Genomic DNA, 11,731 nt, shown 5'->3' with positions numbered 1-11,731 from the left:
GGAAGAGGAGGGGAGGGGATGCGAGAGAGGAGGAGCGCGAGCTACAGCGTCCAGGCGCCGGGAGGGGCCTGGGCCAGGGGTTTCTAGTGACCTCGCTCACCTCCCCGGGGCAAGAGATGGGTGGAAATCGCGGCCCGGAGCTGCAGCGAGATTCAGTGGGGCACTTTGATCGGCCTGAGGATCGTTCGACTTCGTCGTCTGCATGGAGTGGACTCTTCTGGTTTACGGTGGGAGAGATAAGGGGTGCCTGAAGTCAGAGGAAGCCTCTACTACATCCCGGCCCTTATCCCCAACCCGCCAGTCTTTTCTGCTTTGCGCTAGATCTTTCAACTTGTCCCGGGGCCCCATGGAGAAGAACCAGGGTTTGGGGTTCCCGTTCTCCAAATCCTTCCAGCTCGGGACCTGTGTAAGAGATGAACTCAGAGTCACTCACGCAGCTGCCCTGGCTGCTGTTACCTGTGCGAGCAGGTGTCTGGAAACCAAACGTGCCAAAATCAAGCCTTTATTGCTTCAAATGTGTGAAGTCTGAACTGTGGTTTCCAACCACTAGCCCTGGAGTGTCTTTGGTTATGTCCAAAGGAAGCCAGTCCATCTTTGATGGCCCTTGCTGCTCATATGCTGGCCGAGGAAGTTTCTGCTGCTCTCCTTCACTACTCTGCTCATTTTGCCTTTCATCACTCCTTTGCTTGTCATGCTTTCAGTCACCCCACTTGATTCCACCGTGTAGCAGCTTACCCCTATAGCCAGGGGTCCAGCCGGGGGAGTAGACTTGCACTGAGCAACCATTCGGAGTTGCTGATTAGGCAGCACACTCAAATGGCTTTTACTTTCTTACCCCCATCCTTACTCCTCCAGCCTAGCTGAAGCGCACTAGTTCTGTTAGGTTTGGCCATTTAAGAGCAAATTAGCTCTTGGACTTCAGCTACTATCCTCAATTAGTACATAAACCATGGGGGGGAAGGTGGGGGGATTCAATTCAATTTAGCAAGTCTTTCTGAAATCCTAGGATGTCCATAGCACCATGATAAGCATGACATCCTTGAAGAACTTGAGAACTTACATTTTACTGTGGAGACAAGGCTTGCCCTCAAGAAACAGTAATATATCATGACAAAGCAGCCAAGTCTCTCCTCCAGGGCAGGGACCTTATCCTATTCTCTGTATCCACAAAGCATCTAGTGCGGTTGGACACGCATATTACTCACTCAATAAATAAGCTGCCAAAATGAAGTGTACAGTGAGTGTGCTATAGGAATTTATAGCAGGGAGAGCTTGGTGTGGATGGAGCCGGAGGAGGTGGGATTTGAATCCATCCATGAAGTGTGAGTAGGAGGAGTTAAAAAAGTAGAGAGGAGCAGAGCTGGCATTACAAGTAGAGGAAACTGTGACTAGAGCTCAGAGCATGACTGGCCTGGCAAGCAGGACGTAGAAGGGGATAAACAGGGAAAATGATTGGTGAGAAACCTCGAATGACATACAGAGGAATTAAGGTTTAATTCTATTGGCAATAAGGAAACTACAAATTTTTGATCAGAGGAGTGAAACGTTAAGAACATTAACTAGGCAATGTGACGACGGTATGCAAGGCAAGAGGCAGGAGGCAAGAGATCATTTTGAGAGAAGTCGCTGGTGATTTATGGAAGAAGTGGGAATAGACTATGTCATCAGGGCATAATATTCCCACTGGAAAAATAATTTAAAACATTATGACCTACTTCAGTTATTTTTTTCTGTGATATAAATGAAATGGCTATTATAACATGTCCAAAGTCTGAGCCACAGAGAAAGTTGCCTGATACCACACAGACGTTTTGCTTTGTGAACTTTCTCCACTTATTTTCTATCTGGTTGTTACTATAACAGCTTTGAAGCCCTGGGGGATTTTCTCAGTATTCCATGGATTAGGGAGGAACCTACATATGTGCTCACGCAGCCCTTTACCTCTCTGTCTAAAAATGTTAGTAATTCTTTAAGTATGAAAGCTCTACCATTCCTTGTCTGGGATTTCTTGGGAGGTATGACGAAGAATCACATCACTGTAATATAGTAGTATCTTTACACTGGAGGTAGAAGAGGGTGAATTGAGAGGATCCTAAGGTGTTGTCTTCTGGCCAGAACATTCTTCTCTTCTGGAGGAAGAAGATATTCTACTTTCTCAACTCCCTGTGTGTGTGTGTTTATGTGCGTGTGCGCGCACGCGCATATGCTTCTATTCATCAGGCTTAAGCATTCCTTTCTGGGAATCAGGCTGGCCTAGGCAAAGGGCAGCAGGAAGGCAGACTAAGAAAATTCTGATAGTACTGTCCACAGCTACTGGTTCAGGTTCCCATTAGTGGCAGCTCCAACAATAGCCATGGCTCCACGTTTAAAGTGCCTGTGCTGTTCTCCAGAAACAAAAGGAAGTGGAGATTCAGGAATCCTGCCAGACAGCAGGTTTGAGAGAGGAAGGAAAGTGTTTAGTGGGGACCAGGGAAGAGAATTTCCTGGTGGTTCCTGAATAGCATTCAAGGTCTTGGAGAAAGCTCATCCATTGCCTCCTGCAGGCATGTCAAGACTGCCCGTGTCTGTTGGAGACTCCTCAGAGTGATCTGACACTCTCCTGGTCTCCAACCTGGAGGCAGGCTGAGAAGTGCTCCTCTCCTGAGCCTGAGCCTCAGCCCACCCAGCTCCTCCAGAGTCTTAACCCCATCTACATGTCATAACACAGTCCTTTCATCAGGGCCATGAGAGGCTATCTTGTATTGACGATGCATTACAGTACTTGATTTGCTACAAGTGGCTTCTTGATTTCTGGCTCATTCTCATCAAATATTTTGGCATTTTGAGGTCACACATTCAAAGTTGACTCTTTGTTACCACCTCACAATTACTAGGATGGCTATATAAAAAAAGACCACCAGGGACTATCTCTGTACTTGCTAGATAGGATGCTGCCTGTTTCATTAATCACTTAATAAAGCCAATTAGGTCTTCAAATTAAAAAAAAAAAAAAAGCAAAGACCAAAAAATAATAAGCGTTGGCAAGGATGTGGAGAAATTGGAACTCTTGTGCATTGCTGGTGGGAATGTAAAATGGTACAATTGCTGTGGAAAAGTTTGATGGTGTCTCAAAAGGCTAAACATAGAACTGCCATATGACCAGCAATTCCACTCCTAGAATATGTCTAAAAGAACTGACTGCAGGAAGTCAAACAGATACTGGTACACCAATGGTCACAGCAGCACTTATTCAATACAGCCAAGAGGTAGAAACAACCCAAGTGTCCATCAACAGATGAATGGATAAACAAAATATAGTATATACATACGGTGGAATATTATTCAGCCATAAAAAATGAATGAAATTTTGATATATGGTACAATATGGATGGACCTTGAAAACAGTATGCCTAGTGAAATAAGCCAGACACAAAAGGACAAATATTGAATGATTCCACTTATATGAGCTACCTAGAATAGGCAAATTTAAAGAGACAGAAAATAGAATATAGTTTACTAGGGGCTAGGAGAAGGGAGGAAAGGGGAGTTATTGTTTAATGGGTACAGAGTTTTTGTTGGGGATGATGAAAAAGTTTTGGGTCTAGATAATGGTGATGGTTACACAACATTGTAAATATATTTAACACCACTGAAATGTAAAATTACAAATGGTTAAAATGATAACTATTATGTTATATATACTTTACCGCAATTTTAAAAAAAGAATAAAGCATATTATTACTTAGCTATAAGGAATCTAATGAGGATTAATAAGAAGTAACATGAGAAATCTGCATCCTTAAGTGCTTAATAACTGTTAGCTTCACTTCCCTTCTTTCTTCTCCAACATCTTTCCTCTGGTGCCATTTCAGTAGTTCCTGGAAGTCCAACTAGTAGCCAGCATTGTAGAAATGTGGCTGGATGGGAAAGGGTAATCTTACTACATTCCAGTGTGTGCAGTATGTGACTGTACACTGTGATGTCAGGTTTTAGGTCTTTCCTGGGTAGTGACAGTTCTATTTTTATACTAAGGAACATAGTTTTCCTCTTCTCAGGAAATGGCACCATTGTTTACCCAGCTGCAGTGGCTAAGAATCTTGGAATCATCCTTGACTCTTCTCTTTCTCTAACATCCCACACCCAATCCATCAGCAAATCCTGTCAGCTACACCTTCAAAATATGTCTAGACTCCAACTATTCCTCATCACCTCCACAGCTGCCAGCCTGGTCTAAGCTACCACCTGGACCACTCTAAGAGCTTCTAACAGAGCTCCCTGTTTCCCCTTCCCCTCCTACAGCCTATTCTCCAACCAGGTGCCAGGGTGATCCTTCTAAAATATAAGTCAGATCATCTCGTTCCTGTGCTCAAAACTCTCTGATGGCATCTCATCACACTTGGAGTAAAATTCCAAGATCTCATCGTGACTTCACCAAGGCCCTGTCGACCCCTGGCAACCTCCTGGATCTCATTTGCTGCTACTCTTTTTCTAGCTCACTCCATCTCAGACATGCTGTTCTTCTTGCTGGTCTTTACATACACCAAGCAAGCTCCTGCCTCAGGACCTTTGCACTCATATTCACTCTCATGTTCTCACTTCACTCAGGTCTCTGTTCAAATATCCCTGCTCAAGAAGGCATGCCTTATAAATTGCTCCAGAAAATGAAATTCTTAAGTATACATCTAACAAAAATATGCACAGGATCTGTATGATGAAAAGTATAAAATGCTGATGAAAGAAATAAAAGACAAGCTAAATCCTTGGAGAGACACACTATGGAAGATTCAACATAGTAAAGATGTCAATTTCCCCTAATTTGATTCCCTAAACCTCTAGTTTTAACACAATTCCTATCAAAATCTCAGCAAGTTTCTCTGTAGACACAGACAAGCTTATTCTAAAATTTATATGGAAAAGTGAAATGCCCTAGATTAACCAAAACAATTTTTGGAAAAGAAGAATAACGTAGGAGGAATCATTTCTCAATATTAAGGCGTACCATATAGCTATAGTAATCAAGACAGTGTGATGCTGGTGGAAAGCTAGACACATTGATCAATGGAACAGAATAGAGATCTTAGAAATAAGTCCACAAATATGCCCAATTAATTTTTGATAAAGTAGCAAAAGAAATTCAATGGAGGAGGGATAACCGTTTCAATAAATGGTGCTCGAGCAATTAGACATCCATAAACAAAAATGGGAAACAACCTAAACTTCGTACCTTATACAAAAATTAACTCAAAAGGAATCATGGACTTAAACGTAAATGTAAAACTATAAAACTTCTAGGAAAGAACATAGGAGAAAATTTTCAGGACCTATGACCAGGCAAAGAGTTCTGAGACTTGACACCAAAAAAAAATGATCCATAAGAGGAAAAATGGATAAATTGGACTTCATCAGAATTAAAAACTTTGCTCTGCAGAAGACACTGTTAAGAGAATGAAAAGACAAATTAAAGACTGGGAGGGCCGGTCCCGTGGCTTAGCGGTTAAGTGCACACGCTCCGCTGCTGGTGACCCAGGTTCGGATCCCGGGCGCGCACCAACGCACCGTTTCTCCGGCCATGCTGAGGCCACATCCCACATACAGCAACTAGAAGGATGTGCAACTATGATGTACAACTATCTACTGGGGCTTTGGGGGGAGGGAAAAAAAAGACTGGGAGAAAATATTTGCAAATCACATATTTGACAAAAGTCTACTATCTGGAATATACATATAAAGAACTCTCAAAACTCAGCACTAAAAAACCAAACAATCCAATTAGAAAATGGGCAAAAGACATGCACAGACATTTCACCAAAGAGAATATATTGGTAACAAATAAATACATGAAAAGATATTCAACATCATTAGTCATTAGAGAAATGCAAATGAAACTGCAATGAGCCATCATGACACATTTATCAAAATGGCTAAAATGAAAAACAGTGATTAGCACCAAACGTCGGCAAGGCTGTGAAGAACCTGGACCACTTATACATTGCCGAGGAACGCAAAATGATACAGCCCCTCTGGAAATAGTTTGTTAGTTTCTGAAAAAACCATACATACACTTACCATTACAACCCAGCAATCACACTCCTGGGCATTTAGCCAAGAGAAATGAAGACTTATTTTCATGCAGGAACTTGTCCATGAATGTTCATAGCAGTTTTATTTGTAATAGCTCAAAACTGGAAACTAACCAAATGTCTTTTAATGGGCAAATGGTTAAACAAACTGTGGTACATCCACACCATGGAACACTACTCAGAAATAAATAGGGACAAACTACTGATACACATAATAACTTGGATGGATCTCAAGGGAATTATTCTGAGTGAAAAAAGCCAATCTCAAAGGGATACCTACTGCATGATTCCATTTATGTAACATTCATGAAATAACATGATTATAGAGTTGGAGAACAGATTAGTGGTTGCCAGGGGCTAGTGATGGTGGGGAGGGGTGGGTGTGGCTATAGAGGTAACACCAACATGTCTTGAGATGATGGTACAGTTAAGAATTTTTTTGTAGTAGCTTCACTCAACATAATTTATACACACAGTTCAGTACCTTGATTGTAGTGATGATTACACAAGGCTACACTATGACAAAATTACATAGAACTATGCACACATACCCAAATGAGTGCATGTATAACTGCTGAAATCTGAATGAGTTCTAATGGATTAGCAATCTATGGATTGCACTAATGTCAATTCCTTGGTTTCAATATTGTACTATAATTGCATAAAATTGGAGGAATTAGGGAAAAGTGCATGGGGCTTCCCTGTACATTTCTTTGCAAGCTCCTGTGAATCTATAATAATTTCAAAATAAATTTTTTTATTGAGGTAATGTTGGTTTATAACATTAAATAAATTTCAGGTGTACATCATTGTATTTCAACTTCTCTATAGACTAGATCATGTTCACCACCAAAAGTCTAGTTTCCATCCATCACCGTACAAACGTCCCCTTTTACCTCTTTGCCCCTCCCCCCATATCTCTCCCCTTGGATAATCTGCTCTCTGTATCTGTGCGTTTGTTTGTTGTAAAAACTGGTGTTTTTTTTAATAATTTTATTTATTTATTTTTTCCCCCAAAGCCCCAGTAGATAGTTGTATGTCATAGCTGCACATCCTTCTAGTTGCTGTATGTGGGATGCCGCCTCAGCATGGCTGGAGAAGCGGTGCGTCGGTGCGTGCTCGGGCTCCGAACCCGGGCCACCAGCAGCGGGGCGCGCGCACTTAACTGCTAAGCCACGAGGCCGGCCCCAAAACTGTTTTTTTTTAATTTAAGGCATTTTTAAACTGCCTTATCCAAAATAGCACCTCTTCCATCACTCTCTACTCTCATAGCCTGCTTTATTTTTCTTCATAGCCTATATCTCTGACATTATATGTAATATATAAAATATAACATATTTAGTATAAATCTGTCTTCTCCAGGAGACTTGAAGGCAGGAACTTGTGTTCTCCACTGTACGCTCAGTGCTAGAATGGCATCTGGCACATTATCTTTGTTGAGTGAATGATAAGTTTACCTGCCTTCCTGTGCATGTACATTTCATTTATTGTGTCTATACATAAATTGGCCCTTACAGCCTTCTGCCAGAAGCAACACCTTTATCAAGGTAACTACCTCAGACTCTCCGTTCAGAGGAATTTCAATTGCCTTTTTCCAGAAATAACATTTTAATATATGCAATTCTCTAGTGGGGACTAGGCATTTGATCTTATTTTGTTCATTCTTTCCCAGCTCCAATCAGGCCTTTTGGGAATATGTCCTCATTTAGTGTCTTTCTGGGATAGTTAAACCTTCAGCTATGAGAAGGCAGCTAAATAAAGTTCCTTGGATCAGACAGAGTTGACCCTGTGTTCCTCAAAAAGAGCTTCAGGAGGTCAAGGCTACAGACTGAGTTGTTCAAATAAAATTAAGCATTTTCATAAGAAAAAGAAACAGTACAAAGAAAGATCATTAAACTCTCAGCCATCTATCTTATTACAAATGGTCATGATACATTCTATTGTGCAGCCGTGGTAGGCAAAATAACGGGTGCTAAAGATGTCCACATCCTAATCCCCAGAACCTGTTAATGTAATACCTCACATGGCAAAAGGGACTTTGCAGATGGATACGATTAAGGTTGAGGACCTTGAGATGGGGAGATTGGCCTGGATTATGCAGGTGGGCCCAATCTAGTCACAGGAGTCCTTAAAAGCAGCGAACGTTTCTTAGCTGCAGAAGCCCAGAGAAATGGTGTTATGAGAAGGACTTGACCTGCTGTTGCTGGCTTTGAAGATGGGAGAAGGGAGCTTCAAGAAGCTGGAAAAGGCAAGGAAAGAGATTTTTCACTTTGAACCTCCAGAAGGGAATGCAGCCCAGCCAACACCTTGATTTTAGCCCAGTGAGACCCATATCAGACTTCTGCTTTACAGAACTGTAGGATAATAAATTTGCGTTGTTTTAAGCACTAAGTTTGTGGTAAGTTGTTACAGCAGCAATAGAAAACTAATATAGTATCTTACTCTGATTATAGCTTTTCTCAGCTGTGCTTGTAAGCAACAGAAACGAAGTTGAACTCCCTTAAGCAAACAAAGCAAATTTTTCCCTAAGCATACAGAGTGTCTCAGGGAACCCAAGGCAGGACAGCCAGGGAGCTGCAGAAAGGTTGTAGGACCATAGTGAAACCTGTCACCAGGAGCATCCTTCCTTTGCTCCTTTTGCGTCTGCCTTCCCATCCCCACCCCCAATCTGTTTCATTCTCTTATTTCTGTAAACAGACTTTCTCTGCTCCTTAGTTCTTAAGGTGTAAGAAGGCTCAGCCTCGGCTTCCCTTTGCCTTCTCTTTCTTCACCAGACCAGTCAGCTCAGGCTGTGACTAGAATCTCATTCTCAATTCCAAAGTCCCAGGGAAGGAACTCTGGCACAGTTTGGGCTAGGTGCATGTTATGGGTTGAACTGTGTCCCTCTCCAAAAAGATATGTTGAAGCCCTAACCCTCACTACCTCAGAATGTGACCTTATTTGGAAATAGGGTCATTGCAGATGTAATTAGTTAAGATGAGGTCATACTGGAGGAGCATGGAGGTCATACTGGATGAGGTCATACTGGGCGCTTATTCCAATATGACTGGTGTCTTTATAAGAAGAGGAAATTGAGACAGACACAGAGGGAAGATAGATGCGAAGATGGAGGCAGAGGTTGCAGTTAAGCTGCCATAAACCAAGGAATACCTGGGGCTACCAGAAATCGGAAGAGGCAAGGAAGAAACCTCCCCTAGAGGAGCCAGAAGGTGCGTGGCCCTACCAACACCTTGCTTTTGGACTTCTGGCCTCCAGAACTGTGAGACAATAAGTTTCCGTTGTTTTAAGCCACCCAGTTTGTGGTACTTTGTTACAGAAGCTCTAGGACGCTAATACAGTGCCCAAACCTATCCAGTCAGCTTTGTCTTGGAGACCACGTCTCAAATATAGCTCCTCAAGACTCACTCCTATGGCTTGAGGGGTAGGGGGCCAGTTCCCCAAAAAAGGAAGAATCATTGTAAGCTGGACAGATGCACTGACAAGTTGTCCATTCTGGCTCCCTACAACTAGGACAAATATGATATTCTGATTTTTTTGTTTTGCTTTAAAATATTTGATTCTTTTACCCTCTGGAATGCATTGCAGTGTGCAATGTGAGATAGGAATCTGTTACTTCTTTTCCATACGTAACCTATTTGTCCTAACAATTTTTATTAGTGATTACCCCTTCCTTATTGCTTCTTGCTTATTAGTCAGTGAGTACTGATGATGGAAAATATTTCTGGAGTCTCTATGCTATTCCATTCATCTGACTGATTTACCAGGTTCCTGGCATGATAGAAGACTCTAGAGGCTTAACTTTCAACCTGAGTTCTAGAGTGTGACTACCCCTCACTTTATTCCCTCCTCTAAGTGTTTTATCTATGGCAATTTGGAATATCTAACTTTTGTTTTTGAGGGGGGAGGGGGCTTACAATATGTTCCTGACCTTTTTATTGTAACGGACCAGGGGAACTCTTCTGGTGGAAGATGTTGTGCCCTTTTTGTGTCCCCTTTTTGAAAATGGTCCCTGACCCTGTTAACCCTGGTCTTGAGGATGAAGACAAGTCAGACAACAGCAAAGGACCCTCACATTAAACTTTGTAATAAATATGTGCCTGGCACACAGTAAGCACTCAATAAATGTTAGGTAATTATTGGAATGAAGGCTAGACAACACCTACCTCAAGCTCTTGCCAGTATCCAACAAGAGCTCCTTCCTACATCTCCCCCACCTAAACTCATGCATGAGAGTGGGAAGATGTGGTGGGCTGAACAATGGCCACCCTAAAATATCCACGTCCTAATCTCTGGAATCTGTGTATATATTACCTGACATGGTAAAAAGGACTTTATAAATGTGGTTAAATTAAGAATCTTACATGGAAAGATTATTCTGGATAACCTAGGTGGGACTTTTATAATCACAAGTGTCCTATAGGAGTGACATAGGAGTCAGAGAAAAAGGAGATGTGACTACAGAAGCAGAGGTTGGAGGGATGCATTTGGAAGATGGAAAAAGGGGCCAGGCACCAAGGAACGCAAGTGGCCTCTAGAAGTTGGAATGGATCCTCTAGAGCCCTTAGAAGGAACTCAGCTCTGCTCACACCTTGATTTTAGCCCAGTGAGACCCATTTTGGACTTCTGACTTCCAGAACTGTAAGATAACAAATTTGTGTCATGTTAAGCCACTAAATTTGTGGTAATTTGTTACCGCCGCAATACAACATGAATACCAAGGGAATCAGAATTTCATTGAACTTCTGCAAAATTTGCACTCCTGGACTCAGGTCCTTGTTTAAATTGTAGGGTTTGACACCCACAGAACCTAGTGGTAGCTCTCCTGTCATGTCACCCCACCCAGATTTTCACCTTCCTTCAGGCCTTTTCTCTGGGATTCTACCTATCCCCTGATTTCTGCCCAAGAATCTTCTTCCTTTCACCAACCTTTGAGGCCTAGATTTGATAGCTGTCCTAAGATACTGATGTTAACCCCACATGCTTGAGACTAGGGTTATTAGAAACAAATAGAAAGTCAGGGAGCAAATTAAATTCATATTTCAAATAGCAATGAGAAACCTTTTTAAAAATTGGGGCATTTTCTGTCCCAGCATCAGGCCAAAGAGAATGAAAGCTAGAGAGACACTGAGAACCAGAGACTGAGGAACGAATTTAGCTAAGAATAGTGAACCGCATTTTAGGCGTCTGAGCTGTTGCTGAGGGCTTTTTAAGGCCTGAGGCTTGCGCAGAAATTCCCGACCCTTTTGTCCAAGCCCAGAAGGCGAGATACTGAGAGGCAGTAGATACTTAAGTAAAAATGTAGTTTAAAGTTGAAGAAATCTGGATTTGAATCCTGGTTCTGCCAACCACGGTTGCTGGTCTGTTCTTCAAAAACGCCCTAAACGAGCGCCCTGCTAGGTAAGCTCCTTAAACCCAGAGAACCCGGAAGGTGCATCACCCCAACTCCTAACGCAAAACACCGACTCTGGCTCCGCGTCACCAAAAGAAGGAAAAGTATAAAATGCACGTCTCTGGCACTAACGAGGCGCGCTTTTTTACTCTACTCTCCCAGAATAAAAGGCCCTTTTAATTTTTTTATTTGTGATGATTTTATTTTTTTCTTTCCGTTCTGTTACTAGCTGGAGCTAAACATTGGCTGGGGCCCCAGGCGGCTGCTGGAAAGGCGCCCTCCC

Source organism: Diceros bicornis, chromosome 3 (genome assembly GCF_020826845.1).
Source record: "Diceros bicornis minor isolate mBicDic1 chromosome 3, mDicBic1.mat.cur, whole genome shotgun sequence".
NCBI classification, from domain to species: Eukaryota; Metazoa; Chordata; class Mammalia; order Perissodactyla; family Rhinocerotidae; genus Diceros; species Diceros bicornis.
This window is presented reverse-complemented; position numbering follows the sequence as displayed.